General features: G+C 37.0%; 1 protein-coding gene across 2 annotated transcripts in view; it reads right to left on the reverse strand.

Annotated features, from left to right (window-relative positions):
- The window catches only part of LOC110382776 (putative fatty acyl-CoA reductase CG5065), a 64,069-nt gene extending 43,023 nt beyond the window's left edge, over positions 1-21,046 (reverse strand). The window contains exon 1 of one of the 2 annotated variants that reach the window (XM_049851333.2): positions 20,741-21,046. The gene's annotated coding sequence lies outside the window, so the exon portion shown is untranslated. Of the gene's footprint in view, positions 1-244; positions 268-20,740 lie in introns of those variants that run through there. The other variant, XM_064042518.1, reaches the window with a different exon arrangement.
- Between the last annotated feature and the right edge of the window lie 258 nt (positions 21,047-21,304).

Below are 21,304 nucleotides of genomic sequence, written 5' to 3' on the forward strand. Positions count from 1 at the left end.
TTTCTAAAAATCACTTATTGCCAGATTAATTTCTTTTAAGAAATCAAGGTTTAAGCCCAAGTTTACCACGATATTTTTACATAAAAATCAAGAGTAAAATAATTATCTAATATTTTCAGATTTTTTATCACCTATTGATTTTTAATTTTTTTTTTGCAATACGCCCTTGCATCAATTATTTTTTCACAAAATATCACTAAAACAAACCAACATAATTTAAATAAAAAAAAAGTAAACAACCCACCAAAATTAAAAAAAACTCCAATCACGAAAAACACAACACAAAAAAAAACTTTTCACAAAAAAAATAAAATTCAAATTCAAATTATATCGTTACAATATCACTGCACTGCACGTAACATGCGCGGGAGTCGACCGTCTAGCGTCGACGGTAGCGGAAAGCTGACTGAGGCGCGGGCGCATAGTATACAGTATATAATGTTGTGAGGTGCGTTTCCACTGCTGATGCAGTTGAGATGGGCTATGGAGTTTGGTAGATTTAAGGTGTTTTTAGTTTTCCTTACCCAGAGGGTAAAACGGGACCCTATTGTTTTCGCTCCTCTGTCCGTCCGTCCGTCTGTCACCAGGCTGTATTTCATGAACCGTGATAGTTAGAGAGTTGAAATTTTCACAGATGATGTATTACTGTTGCCGCTATAAGAACAGATACTGAAAACAAGAATAAAATAAATATTTTGGGGGCTCCCATACAACAAACGTGATGTTTTTGCTCATTTTCTAAATAATGGTACGGAACCCTACGTGCGCGAGTCCGACTCGCACTTGGCCGGTTTTTTTAGCTTCATAATTAGGCTTTTGAATGATAAATTCTATGGTTCAGACCTCTTCTCATAGAGAGAATGAGCGTTAATCACCACCCTTGCTCTGTAGAGCCGATTTCTTGCCGGGGCTGTGGGATTGTTCGAAAGCATTGAACTATAATACCTCAGTGTTCGAAAGAGTTACTGCGGTCCTGGTACATACAGGGCTTCAGAAGGAATATGGTGGTGTAATTCAGTAAAAGCCTGACACTCCCTCACGCCACTAACCCACGCATTTGATGATTTCCCATGAAAAGTCTCTTCTCATACAATTAATCATCAGGTGAACTCAAGGCGGAATGGCGATTACAGACTTTAATGTGTGTCAATTATCAACTTCCAGACTACGGGCTGCTTTGCAAAAGTTACACGTTCAGCTATTGTCAATATGCTCAGCTTTTAATTTATGTCATATTTCAGGATACAAGTTATTTACTGCAAACAAAGATCATTGGTTATGTTTACTCAAATCTGAGTGGTACTTAACCAATGCACTCATGTATTGAAGATGCACTCAAAAAGTATACCTACATCCTGTCGCTTTGTTTGCTATAGAAAAATGTTTCCTCAATGCCCTTAGGTATACCGATATAACTACGTTAACCTAACATTTAATTTGAAGCGTCATCAAACCATCTTCGGCAAGTCGTTACGGGTAGTCAGAAGCCAGAAGTCTGAGAACCAGTCTTACCAAGGGGTATTGGGTAGCCCGGGTAACTGGGTCGAGGACGTCAGATGGACAGTCGCTCCTTGTAAACAATGATATTTAGCTGCATCCGCTTAGACTGGGAGCTGACCTCAACGTAGTTGGGAAAAGGCTAGGCAGATGATAAGCTAAGATTTTTAAAATCGACCAATAATATGAGATAATGAAATCTTCATACAGCTGTTTATAGTCTTTTCAGGCAAAAGCTTTGTCAATCTTTTGCCATAACTTCTCCAGCGTGAAAGAGTAGAAAACATGCTGCGCGGACCCCAAATAAAATTGGTATAAGGACAGTGGTGTGATGATGATGAGACGTTTCAGGCAAAAGTAGGTGTACCGAAAACTTTAACTAACTTCTAACTTTGAAAATTTAATGTGAAAATTAGTAATCAGTTATTTTAAGAAAAGTGACGTTTATGTTGTATGGACCTACACTTGGGCTTAAGTGTATTCACAGCCTAAGATATAGTTTCATTGACACCAACTACATTTTGGACCCCGAGAGGTCGCGTAGGTTTTGCCGTTTTAAACGAAACATACCTAGTTTTAATAGTTTTAGTTTAAAATATGAGGTCATTTACCTATTTTATGTACCTCTTCCGTTTTGTAAGAGATTTGAAAAACGGTTGTCATAATCTGCCTACCCTTTTACCAACTACGTTTGAGTCAGCTTCCAGTGTAATCGAATGCAACTGAGTACCAGAAGCGACTGCCTATCTGACCTCATCAATCCATTTACCTGGTTAACCAAAACTTTTAGTAAGACTTTTCGACTTTCCATCTTCTGAATACCCGTAACTTTCCATTTTGCAATGGACCAATATAATTGCAAGCGTGGTGATTAATGCTCAATCCTTCTCCGTGTGAGAGGAGGCCGCAGCCCAGCAGTGGGACGATATAAAGGCTGTAACAGTTACAGTAATATAATTGAGTAACGGTTTAAGTCTAATCTCTGTTCATAAAATATTTTTTACCTAATATGAGGTGTGTTATAATATACCTTGTACAATATATAATTATACCTACATATGTCCTTTAGGTGGATGCCAAGACAAAGTGTGGAAAATTCTCATCATATACCTAAAGCTTTTTTTGATTTTTTACCTAATTTTACTCAGGATACGCGTGATTTTATCATTCATGATAATAATACCTATAGGTAGGTAATTTTTCGTTTCTTTGTCTGACATTTAACTCCGAAAGTTCTTTCAATTTAAATGTAAAATAAACTAAATAAATAATAATAACTAAAAACTTTAATAAATCCAAAAACAATTGCTATAAAAACTTTCAGAAAGGTTTTTAATTCAATACATTAAAAAATTGTCTTTGCCAAACTTATGTCGAGTTGCACTTTTTAACTATAACGATAACCGAACCATTTTCAGTTATCAAATCGCCGATGTGACCAATGGGCGGCAAGTATACGGCTGCTTATGGTTTGGTTATCGTTATAGAAAGAAGTCGTGGTGGCCTAGTGGGTAAAGAACCAACCTCTCGAGTATGAGGGTGTGGGTTCGATTCCAGGTCAGGCAAGTACCAATGCAACGTTTCTAAGTTTGTATGTACTTTCTAAGTATATCTTAAACACCAATGACTGATAAAAAGGTGAAGGAAAACATCTTGAGGAAACCTGGACTACAGTCTGAAATCAGCAACCCGCATTGAGCAAGCGTGGTGATTAATGCTCAATCCTTCTCCGTGTGAGAGGAGGCCGCAGACCAGCAGTGGGACGATAATAAGGCTGTAACAGTGACAGTATAGTTAAATGGTGCAACTGACAAATAAATGATTAACTTAACTAATACTTAATATTGGAAAACTTTTAACATTGACCTTGTGTACTTATCTATTTTTCAAGGTGATACAAAAATTCGCAATATTTTTAGGTCAGATCTAACCTTAAATTAAATATACATATGTAACTTTTCGCAATTTTTATGGTACGTATATAATATTCTACGCCTTAGATTTACATATTATGATATTTACCTTGAATTAGCACTCGGTTATTAGTAAAATTTCCTTAGATATAGGTGTAGTTAATACGTCATTTAAATACGCCATAATCATCATCTGCCTACCCTTTTTCGTAACCGGACGCAGCTGAGAACCAGTGTTTTACGAGGAGCGACTGCCATCTGACCTCCTCAATCCTCGGACTTCACGCTTCCGGATAAAAAGTAGCCTCAATCCCTTTTGAGGGTGATTTCTTCATCTGAGTAGGTACTAAATTTAAACCGGTTCAGTAGTTTTGGCGTAATTTAAAGCAGTACAGACCGATACACGCTTAAAGTAATTTTAAATAACAAAATACTATTTATAAAAAAAAAAAACATAAATATATAAAAGAACATTGAACATTTTCCTCTTAAGTATCACAGATATTCCACGATCTCGATCGACTAAAATGTCTCAGTGTGCGAGCACTCTTAAACTAACTAGGTATAATACCTTTTTCAGAAAAATAAATTAAAATGCCAGGCAAAGTTCGAGCATTTAACAGTTTCTACCTAAATGTCAATCCTTGCCCAAATAAATCACATTTATATTAAAGTAAGTACTAAAGCTACTCTTCTATCCTTAGGGCCAATCATACGAGCCCTTCTACCAGGATATCCTCAATTTAACAGTAAATAGGGAGTTACTGGAACATAGTCTATGTAGCGTTGGCGTAACAAACTGTGGTACAAAGTAATTAATATGATATTTGATATTTATTGTAGGTATGTAAAAAATGGTTAAAGGTATTTCGTAGCTTGAAAAGGGTTCTGTAGTTTTTTAGAAGTGTTTTTGTTTTTAAAAGCGTTTTTGTACAAAAGTATGCGCTAGTGTTTATGTATGCACCTTTTAATAATATCACATTTTAGTGTTTAAAAAAATTACAAAATATTAACAAAAAAAATCATTATAGCTTTTCACAAAGCTCTAGAAATCAGTGTTCCTTTTTGGGCATTTGATTAAAGAAAAAAAACTAGAGTACCCATACGTGCAGTACTTATAGAAACCTAGCTGATAAAACCACAAAACCATGACTATTTAATAGAAAAACACGGTTTCATGACTTACATACATATTATGGGATTTACAATACATTGCTGCTCAATGTGTGGTCAGTTTTTCATTAAGGAACATGAAAAATAACCTCAAATGTGTCGAAGGACATTTATTAAGAATTTATTGAAATCTGAAAATAATGTCATACATAACTAACAGCGTTTTCACACTAGCGGATTTTCCGCTCGGTTTATCTACGCACGACACATTCTCAGCGGCAAAAAATCTTTCGAGTTTCAAACGTCATTTCGCACCGCTAATTGACAAATAGTTAACATTGAACTAAGTGTTGGCACGCGAAAAAGCCGAACAGAAAATCCACTAGTATGAAAGCACTTAGTCAGTCAATTAGTAAACTAAATTGCCCAAAAGTGTCAATCCCCAGTGACATAAAGATATTTATGAAGACCGTACATATAAAAAATCATGTCAATAGGTCAATGAACTTGTTTGAGAGTTAGACAGTAATTTTTATATTAAAATCCTGGTACTTTGAACTCCTGAACCCCTGGTCTAGATAATGCAAAATGAGGGGTCATTATAGAATTATAGGCGCGCTTATAGACGCCTAGTTGTGTCTGGTGTGTTCGTCTATTGGTTTGGTAAATTTTATCGCAATTGATGCAGCAGGTTTAATGTAAAGTACCTACGTAATATGTACTGCGTTCCGGAGGAACTAGGCACTTACTTCATGCATCCGGATAAAAAGTAGCCTATGTCCTTTCTCAGGCTTTACACTATCTGTGCATAAATATAATTATTTTAATTCAATTCACTTCAATCCAAATTCTTTATTTCAGATTTATTTTGTCCATATTTTGTTAGTAATACATAATATTTAAGATCTATGTTAGTAAGCTTATTTTAATGTATGTAATGATATCCAATGCCTCTATATGGGATATTAAATCGGTTATGTGGTTTTGGCATGCAAGACTGACATGCAGACAGAGTTAGCTTTTCGTTAATAATTTTGGCTACATGTAAGTATATCTACCGAATGTTATTTCATACACATCGATGCAGAATTAGTGTCAGTAGTTTGTTTAGTAGACAACAAGAATTATCAAAATAGTCAACATTTGGCAATTTTCTTAATTAAACTTAATTTATTTTTAACTAGCTTCTGCCCGCGACTTCGTACGCGGATCCTGTCCCTTATGCCAGCGACTACGGGGTCAGCAAAATCAAAGATCTGAATCGTCTGATATTGAATTTTAAGGGCCCGTTGACTTGAAAACAACGGAATACGCATTAGAAACGTTCCATATACCTATTTAATTTTAGTGGGTAGAGAACCAATCTCTCAAGTATGAGCGTGCGTCTTTGATTCCAGGTCTGGCAAGTACCTGCCAATGCAACTTTTCTAAGTTCGTATGTAGGTACTTTCTACGTATATTTTGGATACCAATGACCGTTATTTGGAAGGCATATTAAACTGTAGGTTCCGGCTGTCATTGAACATTCTTGGCAGTCGTTATGGGTAGTCAGACCAGTAAGTCTGACCAGTTTTACCAAGGGGTGTTGGGTTGAGCGGGTAACCGGGTTGTGGAGGTCAGATAGGCAGTCGCTCCTTGTAAAACACTGGTACTCAGTTGCATCGTGACAGGAAGTCGACTCTAACATAATTGGGACAAAGGCTCTTGAGATAATAACGACAATAATAATGAGATATAAGCACCGCAGGACATCTGAGGCTGATGACGGGGAGTAGCTACCCCGCGGGGCTATATATACTGAGTTCTCCAGGGAGAGTATACTGTCCCCCATCTCCGGCCGGTCGGAGTGAACCATGACGGGGGTAGGTCTCACGCCTCTGGCTTGGCTTGGCCGTCCAGAGTGGAGTCGCTAGAGCAGGGTTAGTAGCCCTGCTCGGAGGATAGGTGCCTCGTGGTAAGTGGCCCACAGGGAGCGCGTAATCTGCGTTTAAAATCCGCCGAGGTATTCTCACACTTCAGCCGCTCATGTCCCTGTTGCCCTCTTGTTGTTATTCAGTGACTGATTCCCGGGGGCCCAGTAAGTGAGCTGGCGAAGTCTCCACCTGCAATTTTTACATGTATCTAATACATTGTCATCGGCAGGTGCCATAGTTAACGTAGTTACCCCATTCCTAGTCCATTAGCATCCCATCACAATAGCCCAAGTAGTTTTCATCCACCGTTATCAATAGTATAGCACAGGACCGGGGATTGTCTTTTTTTTTAACGACGTCCACCGGGGATTGTCCTTGAGTTCATAATTCTATAGTGTATAAAAGGATAATCGTTGGTTTTGTGTCACCATACCTATTTCATAACATTCGTTTCTATACATTTCAAGTGTAGTATTGCTCTTGAAGTTCCACATCAGGTGTTTCAGATCTTCGATGTATATGTATACGTCAATAGAGAGTGCTTATTAGATTGAACCACTTTTGCAAAAACGTCATATCTTAATATGCTATAGTCAAGCTGGGCTCCTGGGGTTCCACATCAGGTGTTTTACATCTTCAATTTTTATAAGTCAACAGAGAGTGCTTATCAGATTGAACAACTTTTGCTAAAACGTCACACCTCTATATGATATAGTCTAGCTGGGCCCCTGGAGTTCCACATCAGGTGTTTTAGATCTTCAATTTGTATAAGTCAATAGAAAGTGCTTATCAAGTTGAACAACTTTTGCTAAAACGTCATACCTGTATATGGTACAGAGAAGCTGGGCTCTTGGGGTTCCACATCAGGTGTTCCAGATCTTAAAATTTATTATCTCAGCTGAAAATGCTCATCACATGAAACAATTTTTGCTATGGCACCATTTTTGTATCTCTTATAGTTTTGTTGGTCTGTTGGTGTTCTGCATCAGGTCTTCAAGTTTCGAAGATAAATTATAGCCTATATGTTGACCAGGCTTAATACTGATACAACAAAGAAAAAATCATTGAAATCCGTCCAGTAGTTCCGAAGATTAGCGTGCACAAACAAACAGACATACAGACATACAGACAGATTTTTTTTTTGATTTGTGCTCCATTCCTGTTTGTAAACCCCACCCAATTTTTTTTTTAATATATTCAATGTACAGACACAGTTTTTTTACAGATTTAATATATGTATATAGATGTTCAATTTTAGTTCATTCTTTGTTATGTCTAGGTATATCAAAATTAACCCCATTGACTTAAAAAACTATAACCGACATCTATGCATGCGGCCATAACTTCAAGATTTCTTCTAAGAATAGACAAAAAAAATGCCAAACAAAAAAGAACCTTATAGGCATTGTACGAGTTAAACAGGATTGTATAGACATAAAGTCAAAAGTGCCAAAGACCTTAAGGTTCATTTTCGCTTGTCAGTCTGGTCACGAGGTATTTTTCGTCATCATGTGGCGAAGGCGGGAACTGACGTAGAAACATCATTGGTTAATATTTGTTAGTTCAATCTATATTATATTGAGGCAGGAATAGGTCACAGGCCGGTTCTAACTGGTGCTTTTGGGAAGTAATCGTCATCAGCCTTTTTTAACCGACTTCCCAAAAAAGAAGAGGTTCTCAATTCGGCCGGTATGTTTTTTATTCTATGTATGTACATCGAATACGCCGAGGTTTATAGACCGTTTTATCATCCTACTGCAGGCCTCTTCTCATACAGAGAAGGGATGGGCGTTAATCACCACGTTTGCTTAAGCACCTTGAGGTTGAGGCGATGTCAGACTTTTAAAGTCCAGATTTGCTCAACACTCTTCATAATATAACTGTCAGACTGTAATAGAAGGCGTTTACTTCGAAAATATTGTTGGGTATTTGAGTATAAGATTGCTAATCAATTGTATGTAAAATGGAGTATGTTACCTTTAAAGGATCATTATTTTCAAAATCACGAGGGTAGCAACTGGTAGCAACTAGAATCAGGTGGTAATAACAAGGTAGCAACCCTCTATATGTATTTCGAGGTTAAATACGGGAAGAAAATTTTAGGAATTAATTGGTTTTCTGAGACATTATTCATACTATTATCCTAACTAATATTATAAATGTAAAAGTAACTCTGTCTGTCTGTATGTCTGTCTTTTCTTCACGCCTAAACTACTGAACCGATTTGTGTGAAATTTGGTACAGACACAGTTTGGAACTTGAGAAAGGACATAGGATAGTTTTTATTACAAAAAATTAAAAAATATTTTTTTTCCGGACATATAGCGCCATCTATTGGTCAAACCAAAAATCTGCAAGTCACTTTTCCACGCAAACGAAGTCGCGGGCAAAAGCTAGTTTTACATATATGCCAAAAAGTACCTATGTAAAACAATACTGACTGTTAAATAATATCCTGCAAACACAACAGCCGTAGTTAAAGGATAAAACACACTTATCTGGCTTCTGCAGTGTATGGTGACAATTCTATTAATAAGTATATTTATTTTTATGTCAAGTCTCCAGTCTATTTATGTATTACAATACTCGTGGTGCTTGAAGAGACCGATTGATTGTAAGGTTAAGCAACGCTTGGCGAGGTCATTCTGTGGATGGGTGACCTGATGAAAAGTAGCTTTTGTCCTTTTTCAGGCTCTAGGTGTAGGTCTACCAGTGTAGGTACTGTCGAACATTTCTTTGCCAAATTGTACTTCGTTTTCCTTCCATCCAGCTACCGAGGGGGATATAAAGCGTTCCATTTTATCCATTTCCTCAAAGGCAGTAGGAGATGATGGACTTCATCTTCAAATGCTTCTTCCTATCCTTGATGTACTAATTCCTGTAATTTTACATCTTGTTAACTACTCCTTATTTACCAGTTCCTTTCCCACATCATGGAAAAGAGCCCATGTATTGCCTTTGCCCAAGATACCCAATCCCTCCACAGTTTCCCAGTTCCGTCCAATATCCATACTTCCAATCCTCTCCAAAGTCCTTGAGAGTGTTGTCAATAATCAACTGTCTCGCTTTCTTTCCTCTAATAGCCTGCTGAGTCCGTACCAATCTGGTTTCCGTCCTGGCCATAGCACGGTATCTGCATTGGTGAAAATCACAGATGATATCCGGCTGGCTATGGAGAACAGGCGCTTAACAGTTTTGGTATTGCTAGATTTCAGTAGTGCTTTTAACTCAGTTGATTTTGACATCCTCTTAGGTATCCTCTCCTCTCTTAATATATCTCCGTCTGTAACTGCGTGGTTTAGCTCCTATCTTCGAGGTCGCTCGCAGTCGGTTCGCTCTGACGAGGGTTCCTCTGAGTGGTGTGATCTTGCTGCGGGTGTTCCTCAGGGTGGCGTTCTCTCCCCTCTACTTTTCTCCGTTTTTATTAACGCCATCACAAAGACACTTACTTCACATTACCATCTCTATGCAGACGATTTGCAGCTTTATCAACATTGTCATCTCGAAGAGCTTCCTAGGACAATTGATGCCATCAATAATGATCTTGACAACATAAGTCAATGGGCTAAAAGCTTTGGTCTTTTGGTCAACCCTTCCAAATCTCAAGCCATCATTATTGGTGGCAGATATTTTCTGAATAGGCTGCATTCTCCCCCGTCACTCTTGTACGACAATGTCACAATACCTTACTCTTCGCAAGTCAGAAACTTGGGTGTACTAATGGACTGCAACCTGTCCTGGGGTAAGCACATTGCAGAAGTAAGCAGGAGAGTATTTTGCACGTTTCAGTCTCTCAAACGTCTCCAGAAGTTCCTGCCTTTTCCAACAAAAATTACTCTTGCTCAGTCGCTTCTTCTCCCTCTTTTAGATTATGCTGATGTCTGTTTCCTTGATGCGACTGAGGAACTTCTAGATAAGCTTGAACGTCTGCAGAATCTGTGCATTCGCTTCATTTTCGGGCTCAGAAAGTACGACCACGTGTCGGAGTTTCGGAGTCGGCTGAAGTGGCTGCCTATTCGGCGGCGTCGAGATGCTCACATACTTTCTTTTCTCTCTTCTCTATAATCCCTTCTCACCAAGTTATCTTCGGGAACGTTTTGAATTTCTTGTTCCGAGAGGCAAACCTTGTCGTACTTCCTCATCTCTTCTCCTTCGTGTCCCTTCCCACACTACGAGCCGCTATGATGGATCGTTCACTGTTCGTGCTGTGAGACTGTGGAATTCCCTTCCACACTCGATACGCGAAAGCCAATCGTTGGATGCATTTAAGAGACGAGTAAAGGAATACTATTTATCAAGATGATATTTCTGTTCTTATATATATATATATATATTATATTATATATATATTATATTCTATATGTATTATGTTTATATACTGTGTAGCTCTACTACATACATATGTTTAGTTTATTGTTATTTAATATTTGTTTAGTATTTCATATTTGTTGTGCACATATAATTGACCCTACCTCTATCGAATATCTCTATCGCTTTAAGGTTGGCTGTAAGAGAACCCAATTCTGGGTTAAGCTCGCCGTTGTACATAACTGTCTGTATCCCGTATGTATTTACTGTTTAGTGTGCAATAAAGAATAAGAATAGGTAGGTACCGTTAAAATCAGTTCAGTAGTTTTGGCATGCAAGCCGGACATACACACAGAAATATAATTGTAAGTACCTAGTCATCTTGTTCCAATTTTGCTCTTTTATGAACTAATTAAAAAAAATACATTGAAAAACATAAGAATTAATATTTTTTGCATTAAGTACGTAATTTGTTTTTATCGAAACAATAGAATTGAAAGAACTTTCAGAGTTAAACAATGAAATGAAGTAGGTATTACTTTGATTAATATCGCAAATGATAAGATAACGCCTTATATCTGATGGTAAATAAATTTTATTGTTTTTTTTCGTTTAAAAGAAAAAAATCCATCAAAAAATTCGGTGTCTAGTGGATTCAGCTATGTTTATATTTCACCACCGACTTCTAGACCGATTTAGTACCTAAAAGTAGTATTTTGTGCTGGTTTTCAGATTTCGACGAATTGAAAACCTTCTTCTTTTTGGGAAGTCGGTTAAAGAAAATGAATTTATCGCATATAATTTTTACTTCATAAGTCAAAGTCAAATGTATTTATTTCCAATAGGCCTTTGCAGGCTCCTATGAAACGTCACACTAGTTGCATGGTTCCAAAAAGTTGGTCTCATGGAGAAGAGCCGGCAAGAAACTCCATAGACACTCTTTTAAAAAGTAGGTATTATGTTCACAAACATTCTTTTATATAACAACTAGCTTCTGCCAGCGGTTTCACCCGCATCCCGTGGGAACTACTTCCCATACCGGGATAAAAAGTAGCCTATAGCCTTCCTCGATAAATGGGCTATCTAACACTGAAAGAAATTTTCAAATCGGACCAGTAGTTCCTGAGATTAGCCCGTTCAAACAAACAAACAAACAAACAAATTCTTCAGCTTTATAATATTCTTAAGTATAGATATTAAGCTGATAAATGAATCACAATAATTTATAAGTGTAAGTATTTAAAATCTTATTTAAAAAAAACTATTTAGCATTTACATACGCCACCCATCTAAAAACCGACCTCGGCTTCCAGCTTAACCTCACAAACAATAATTCCCAATTATTGAACCATCCTCTCAATGGTATTCGCGTTTAAATTGTTCTAACTATACCAGCAGGGGTTATCTATTTATAGAATACACGCGAGTTCAAATAAACGTAGCTAGTTTAAAAATATACAATGACAATAACCACACTTGAGTTGTAAATGTATATCTTGCTGTATTTTGGTAGTTTTAAAAACAGTCTAGACTTTCCTGAGATACAGAAGGATCAATAAAAAAAGTCGTGGTGGCCTAGTGGGTAAAGAACCAACCTCGCAAGTATGAGTGGTTTGATTACAGGTCATGCAAGTACCAATGCAACTTTTCTAAGTTTGTATGTACTTTCTAAGTATATCTTAGACATGAAATGACTGTGTTTCGGATGGCACGTTAAATTGTAGGTCCCGGCTATCATTGAACATCCTTGGCAGTCGTTATGGGTAGTCAGAAGCCAGTAAGTCTGACACCAGTTTAACCAAGGGTATTGGGTTGCCCGGGTAACTGGGTTGAGGAGGTCGCGTTATGAGAGTGAAGGAATAGTGAGTGCACCTGTGTCTGCGCAAATGCTCGTGCACTATAATATGTCCTGCGCAGCTGGCTGATCTCCTTACATAAGAACAGCCGCTGTGGCCGACAATATGCCTGGATGCCATTATTATTCCCGTAAATAAGACATTAAAACTCTTTTATTGACCGGAGTTAATGGGTTTCTTTGGTGTACAACTCAAACGATCTGTTATGCTTTGATCTCTTTTGTAACCAAAGAAATTGTATCACCAGACCAGTAGGATGCCGTGGTACCTATTTCCTTGATGTTCCCCATTGTTACTGGCATACCAAATGACTTAATTATACATCTACTTTTTATTTAGGATTATCATACACTGTTATCATATAAATTATACATTATTATACACCTATGAACGCAACTACTATGTACATGACTATATTTACTATGTACAAATGTACATGATCTAAGTTTTACCTTTATGCGTTGGCTTATATCCATTTGTTCAGTCAAGCGTTAGATAATCTCACACACAGAAAGGATACATAATATACAGATCAGAATTGAGAAACTCTTCCTTTTTGGAAAGTTGGTGACAAAATCACAATTAAAATACGTATTTTTTGTAGTAAAGTTGTATCAAAATTTTACAATTTGATATGAATAAATGATTCCCCAAAGTAACACATTCAAATTGACATATAATAGTAATAATTTAAGCCAAAAATACGCGATGTCAAACGTTGATGCTATCTACAAATTATAGTTTTGTCACTTTTATGAAATTAATCAATTAAGAACCTTTGGTCTTTCCATTGTTCTATTTTAATATTGCTAATGAAATGAATAGGTAGTGTTACATTCATAAAACAATATGGTATTAATATTGAAATTAATTAGTTGCTGAAAAATATGGAAAATCGAAAACATTAGGTATTGCTAGAAATAGGTTTTATGTAATTGCTTAGATTATCATAATACATTAGGTGGATATAATATTTTAACATTAGGTACCTATTATTTAAAGATACAAATCATGTCTTGAACTTAAATATATAAGTTTATTTTAACTTTTTTTTAAATTAATGTAAATATTTTAAGAAAAAAAGAAGTTATTTAACCTTTTAAAATAAAAATGTCTTGAAATTGGTTTTGAAATATCATAATAAATAAACAAACAGAGCTAAAACTAGATTTATCAATTATTAGATATTAATTTAACCGATTTTTCTATAAATCGATATTAACCCAAGGTTTTTCTTTTTCAAAAACGCTGACTCACAAAAATACTTTTCAAACACTTTAAGAAATCCTGAAAACGATTTCAAACCTATTTAACCTTTACACTTTAAACTAGCCACAAAAATTATAGACAGTCATAAAAATCAAGTCCTTCCCGTTTATTCGCTGGCCCATTTAGCATGGCCCCCAGTGCACTGCCCACAGAGTAAATAAGATGAGCGGAGATGCTATAATGCAGGTAGTTCAGGCGCCTTCTTCTAGGTCAAATTCGTGACCAAAACGATCAATTACGAGTGAAGTAAAGAGGCGTTCTCGTTCATTGAGACATCTGTCAACGATTTTTGGTATTACAAAAATGTTTGCCTCCAAGGAAGGCGTTTAAAGGCGAAAACAGTAACATTCCTCGTGCCGTGAACACCCGCATTTTGACGAGCTACTTTCTTTTTTTTAACGACGTCAAAAATCATCAAATTATCGCGCTGTGGGTTAGCAGCGGTGAGGGAGTGTCTGACTCTTACTGACTAAAAACCGTCGTGTTCCGTCGTAGGCCTTTTATGTACCAGGGCCGCAGTAACTCTTTCGAACAATCCCGCAGCCCCGGCAGGCCCTGGCCCTGCTGGGCTCCGCTGGGTCTTTGTGACATCAGTCAACGAAATTTTATATAAAAAAAAATTGTCGACTTCAAAGAAGGCGTATAAGGACGAAGACAGTAACATTCCTCGTGCCCTGAACACCCGCATTTTGACGCGCTACTTTCTTAGGAGATTTTCCATTATGGCCTTTTTTTAACGACCATATAAAAACAACTGACCCCTCCCGCTGTGGGTTAGCAGCGGTGAAGGAGTGTCAGACTCTTACTGTGTGACTTTTATGTACCAGGGCCGCGGTAACTCTTTCGAACAATCCCGCAGCCCCGGCAGTCCATTATGGCACCTCCGCTTGTCATTTAGTTCTCCGTGGCATTCCGTATAATTGGATGACACAATTCGTAATGTCTGACTTACGTCGCGTCGGGTAGTGTAAATGTCATTTTACTGTTTATGTATTAATCACCAGTTTTTGAATAGTTTTATGGTGATATATTCACCGCATATAGTGCAATTTGAATAAATAATTAACTTTTTGTTAGGTAATCGACTGAGAGGAAGTGGCTGCCTAATCCTTTTTACTGCTATTATAAATGCGAAACTTACTCTGTCTGTCTGAAAAAACTACTGAACCAATTTAAATCAAACTACATCTAAGTATTTTAAGTTTTCTTATTTATACACCTGTTTTAAAGAAACCTAAATCGAATTTAAATAAATTTTGGTACACACACAGGAAATGCTGATAAATGGCATAGGCTAATTTTCCCTCATTGAGAGGAGTGGTCTTCCTGGGATGTAGGTGAAACTACAGGTAACACCTAGTATTACTGAAAATTTGTATTTTTATGGTATCCATCCTACACATAACAACATTAAGACCTCAAGCAGGCCTTTTAAGACTATTTTGGAAAATCTAGAGCATATGAAACCTAGTCCTTGAAAGAAAAATTAAAGTTTTAATCACTCAAAAATATTCAAAAAAACCTAAAACTAACAAGAAAAAATATAAGCAAAACATAAACTTTGTTTCAGTAACTCCTCAGGGGTAAACGTGACACTTTCTTACATTCAGAACTTTTGTTCTGACGTTCATTTCAAAACATTGTCGTAGTTCGGTCGCTTTAGTGATTTCCCTAGAGTATGCAAGCAATTCTTATAAGTATAGGTTATTTTAATGAGTAGCTAGTAATTAAGAAATAGTGAAACAGAGTTTTTTTCTTTAATTTTTGCTATATCTACCTATTTTCTTTATTTTTTTATCATCAAATGACCCCTCCCGCTGTGGGTGCAGCGTGAGGGAGTGGCAGACTCTTACTGACTAAAACCCCTCATGTTCCTTCTGGAGCCCGCAGTGTACCTAATATAAAGATGCTTTTTTATTGTTAATATAATAAAAAAATAACAATGACAGAATAACAAAGAAAGGTATACAGATTTTAACGACAAGTTTCTGAACATCGATTTTACAATTTACGCTTTAAGAAAAATATATAAAGTATTTGATTTAAAATAATCTTATGCTTATTTTATTTTTCCTTACTAAATATATGATTAGAAATTAATTTTATGCAAAATGATTAGAAATTACTTAATATTACAAATAAAAATACCATACTATGTAGAATAAAAAAAATAAATACTTTCGCCTTTACAATATTATTAATTCGATGAACCCCTAACCTTCGGCTATTTTAAACAATTTGACGTGTCAAAACTATAAATATATAAGTAATTTTTCATACAAATAATACTTTTAGTAAGATACTTACGAGTAGTCAAAAGCCAGTGAGTCTGACACCAAGTATTACCTAGGAGTATTGGGTTGCCGTAACTGGGTTGAGGAGGTCAGCTAGGCAGTCGCTCAATGTTTGCCACACTGGTTTTTTGGCTGTTTGTTTGTACCCCGAAGTCTCTGAAACCACTGAGCTGATTTGAAAAATTCTGTCAATGTTTTAAAGATACACTATCCATGAGTAACTATTATCATATTTGCCCGGACAACGCCAGACCTTTCGGAGGGACGCGGGGAAAACCACAGGAAACCGCTAGCAGATAAAAATAAACATTTAAATTCATACAAAATTAGAATAAATAGAAAAGTTCAATACAACGAAACCGATTCGGCAATTTTCAAAATGACGAGAACACGTGGTAGATAGGTACAGTAGACTGCACATCAGTGGTAACTGTCATGCACCTTAACTCCATAGCAATAAGTACGATTTGCCTATAAAACTGTTACCACTGACCTGAAGTTGACTGTACCTATAATAATCTGTGGCAATTTGGCAAAGGGTGAGTCACGGATCTCAAGGCTATAAAATCCGGGGGTTGGAAGATCCCCTTTGAAATACAAGGGGTGGAAAATCGTCTTTCTACCAAAAGATTTCGTCAACCCCTCGTTTTAGAGAAGGGGTAGGTTTAAGTAGATAATCTCTTGTGAAAAGCACATTCACGGAATTTGAGTTTTTAAATCTTGCAAAGATCAGCGAACCGCGCAGGACATATTATAGTGCAGGCACATTAGCTTGGACACAGGTGCACTCACTATTCCTTCACTCTCATAGCGCGATGGGGCGACAATCCGACACCACCGGAGAGAGATCACAAGCAGGACCGACATTTACGTGCTCTCTATGCACGGTCACGGACCGGATACATCTTGAGACAGAATTCAGAATGATCTTGGTAGGACTGGTTGTCAGACTGTCTAGCTTCTACCAGTAACGACTGCCAAAGACTTACAAATAACAGCCGGAAACCACCATTTAATGTGCCTTCCGAAACACGGAGGAACTCGTCATGACAAGATGGTCATCCACGGACCGGCCGCGCCAAGCGTTGCTGAACCTTATGATCGATCGACCCGTGCGGCTGTTACTTAGACACGAGAGTCTAGTGAATGCTTTAACAAATGGCTATATACCTAGGTATATAGTAGTTATACTTATAAATAAAATAAAACAATTTAACTATGGGGTATACTTGTTCCACTTTTATAACACATGCAATTAAAGCTCAGACTGGTCTGCATAAATTAAAATTACAACTACTGTTTGCTTTATATCCTATAGTTACATTAATTTTGGTTTTATGTAGACTCATGTATTTAAAAATCTTAGTATAAGTACCTAGGCTTGTACATGGGAAAATATGTTTTTAGCATTTAAATACCCAAAACAGGAATTATTTTTATGTACTAAAAACAATTTTCCGTTTTCAATTCTTTTAAAAGATATTATTAGGTACCTAATACTTGTTTGAGAAATAAATCTCATTTTTTTTCTCCAATTTATTGAAAATCAACAAAAATCCGCCAAAAAAAGTCCTTTGTTTCAAAAAAAAATCATCGTTAACCTGAACCGTACAAACGGGAGTTAACCCTCAAATGCTCACTGTAGGTACCTCTATACATTTATTCACCCACATCCGTAGACCCCGACCCGGCATGATTGGGGTTAGGTGGGGGCGCCATAATAGTATAATTGTTTTCATAACCATTGCCAAAAAGATGGTCCCTTTTTATCTGAATAAATGTTTGTAAGGCATTTTATTTTTAAGATCGAATTCTTGCATTTTGCTTCCCAAAAAAAGAGGAGGTTCTCAATTCGTCTGTCTTTTTTCGATGCATACAAATATAATAAAGACGAAATATTATTTGTTTGTTTCTTGGTAGTATGTACCCTACACGCTCTGAAACTGCTAAACACTATTCCTAATAACATAGGCTATTTATTTATTTTTTATCCGGGTTCAGGAAGAATTTTCCTCAGGACATGGGTGAAATTTTTGAGAAACAGCTTCTGATAGATACTTAATCCAAGGATATTTTGTATCCGAGTCCCCGAATTAAATCAAGAATGCTAGTGAAACCGCGACAATCAGCCAGTCTAGTATATACTACGTGTGGGCACGATTCCTCGAGTATTAAGTATCATGACGTCATGCAAATTACATCATTGAAACCTTGTGACCCTGACATATATTAACATTACAATCTTAATTCTTCACAAGCTGTTCCCACTACTTCCCGCACCCGGTTAAGAAAGGCAAAGTCAAATAGTTTAAGCATCATCATCCTCCTGCCCTAGGAGTCGGCGCAGCATGTTTTCTCCTTCCATACTTTTCTTATCATAATATTATCGGACCTTAACATACTACAACATGTTTGGCATAAGTTTTACAGCCGGCCGCCTGCCTGACGCTAACCTTCCTTGGGAGACCAATCATCCTCATCCTCTGAGCATTTTCAACTATGTTGGGGTCGGCTTCCAGTCTAACCGGATGAAGCTGAGTACCAGCGCTTTACAAGGAGCGACTGCCTATCTGACCCCCTCAACCCAGTTACCCGGGCAACCCAATACCCCTTGGTTAGACTGCTATCAGACTAAGAGGCATTATATCGGGTCTCTAAGAACTATAAGAAAATGGTTTTCGATCCCGTCCATTGATGTGGAAAAATAATGCAGTGCGAAGATACTAAAAAATAATCTAAAATAGGATTGCATACAATCTGAAAACCATGTCGTACAATCAATCCTAGATCTATTCGTTTGTTTATTTCTTCATTTCTCAGCATCGCGGCTTCAATTCGCGTCAATGGAGAGGTAAGTTAAAATAGCGAGACTAAACGCCTGCACACATTATTCAATAGCTTTAACTAAGAATATCCAAGAGAATAAAATACGGAGCCAAGTAATATTTGGCGACTTCATCGTCTTCCGAGCCTTTTCCCAACTTTGTTGGGATCGGCTTCCAGTGTTACCGGATGCAGCTGAGTACTGGTGTTTTAGAAGGAGCGACTGCCCTATCTGACCTCTTCAACCCAGTTACCCGGGTAACCCAATACGACTTGGTTAGACTGGTGTCAGACTTACTGGCTTCTGAGTACCCGTAAAGACTGCTAAGGATGTTCAATGACCGCCGGGACCTACAGTTTGACATGTCCTCCGAAACAGAGTTTTTGGTGACAAAATAGTTTTATAGGTCAAAATACAAGATCTAAATTATTTATGAGTTTCTAGTGATACTCGCGTAGCCTAAAGTAAGATATTATGAGTATCTATATGGCCATTCTAAGACGATATCTAGGTATAGACTGTTTTAGGTCAGGCAAGTACCAATGTAACTTTTCTAAGTCATATGTATGTATGTACTCTCTAAGTATATCTTGGTAAAGGACAAATAAAATCAACTTGAGGAAACCTGGACTTTAAAGTATGAAATCGCCAATCCGCAAGCAAGGGTGGTGATTAACGCTCATTCCTTCTCCATGTGAGAGGAGGCTGCAGCCCAGCAGTGGGACGATAAAAAGCCTGATGATGATGATTTCAAAATGACGAATGTTCATTTGAACGAAACAAGCTTACTCAATGGCAGAAAATTTGCTGAAAAAAGTATTCCTGGCGTGCATTCTGATGACGATAGAAATGATATTTTTAACTATACTGACGTAATTGAGGACAAGTAATTAGCTCTCAAATAGACGAAATGCATCATATCTATGGTTCATAATTTTAAACTAATAAATAATCTTGATTTTTCTCTTTTTTGTTTAAGTTTTTTTTTTTTAACTAGGTTTAGTTTTAAATTTTATAGTGATTTTTTGAAAATGTCTATCTATCTAAATATAAAAATATATATCTTTAACATTAAACAGTTTTATCTTAAGAAACAACGTTCGCCAATCTAAGATCCTCAACGAAAAAAGGATCGATTGAGCATATTTCGTGTTCATCTCTAGTGTTACTTAATACGATTACATAGTTCCAATGGCCAATAATCAGATTAACCTTACGTACAATTTCTACTCACTCACACATTTACATAGCTGAATATATGTCAACTTTGACATTGGCGAAAAAAATCGCCCGTGAAAGGTAGCTTATTGAAAAAATTCTTGCGAAATAGTCCAGATATTGCCGGGTCAAACAGCGCATGCTTACAGCCCATTCAGGAACGAAGCCAGACAGTGACGGCAATAGAAAAGAGAAGGAGACACGACTAAGATTCCTAAAATTTAGGGGAAACCCACTTCGGCAACCTAACATTATGTATAACACATTAACGTTATGTCATTCTTGCAATTTTTTAAAACCGTCAACTCGAACGTCACATTTTTTTTAAATAGGAACACTCGAATTCGAATTTTAGAATCTAAATTCTAAAATCGAAAGAAAAATGCGGCAAAACCAACCGTCTTTTTTTTCTTGACTTAGTAGAGCATCGTTCACGCCTTAACATTCGTTCCTCTGTTGCTAACTGCATTAGAAAGATTTTAGGTCACTCGGACTCAACTAAAGTCGTGAATTTAATGAGGGATAATGTACTTACGTGTACTGCGACGAACACGGGACGACTTATAACACTTAAGTCTATGCATTTGATAGAAAAACCCTCGATTTTAACGTGTAATAACGATTTAACACTCGACACACTTCATAACCTGAGCCTTTACACTGGCAAATTTATTTTTACACTAACTCAGTATGTGGTAACGCGGTTAATTTTAAAATTATTTATTTAAACACAGTAAGGTTGAAATGTGTGTGGTTACTAGTTTCGTGGGGAAAAAAAATCAATTGGAGACGATCCGTCGGGTAGCCATTTTGTCTCTGACTGGATAAGCAGGGCACTGTTTTCTACGCATGCGCCAATGCCGCCCAAATCTCTATGCTCGAATAGATGAGTTCACAGAATACATGAAACTTGAACAACCCTCGTATCAATGTTACTATCGTTTCGGCGTGTTTAGCGATGGCATTTTTTTGAATACCGAATTTCATTTTCGCGAAAAAGTAAATTCGGTGTTCCGATTTCATTTTTTTTATTCGATTCGCGGTTCAAATTAACGACGACGGTTTTTTAGGGTTAAGAAATCGGCAAAAAAGTATTACT

Source organism: Helicoverpa armigera, chromosome 29 (assembly GCF_030705265.1).
Source record: "Helicoverpa armigera isolate CAAS_96S chromosome 29, ASM3070526v1, whole genome shotgun sequence".
NCBI classification, from domain to species: Eukaryota; Metazoa; Arthropoda; class Insecta; order Lepidoptera; family Noctuidae; genus Helicoverpa; species Helicoverpa armigera.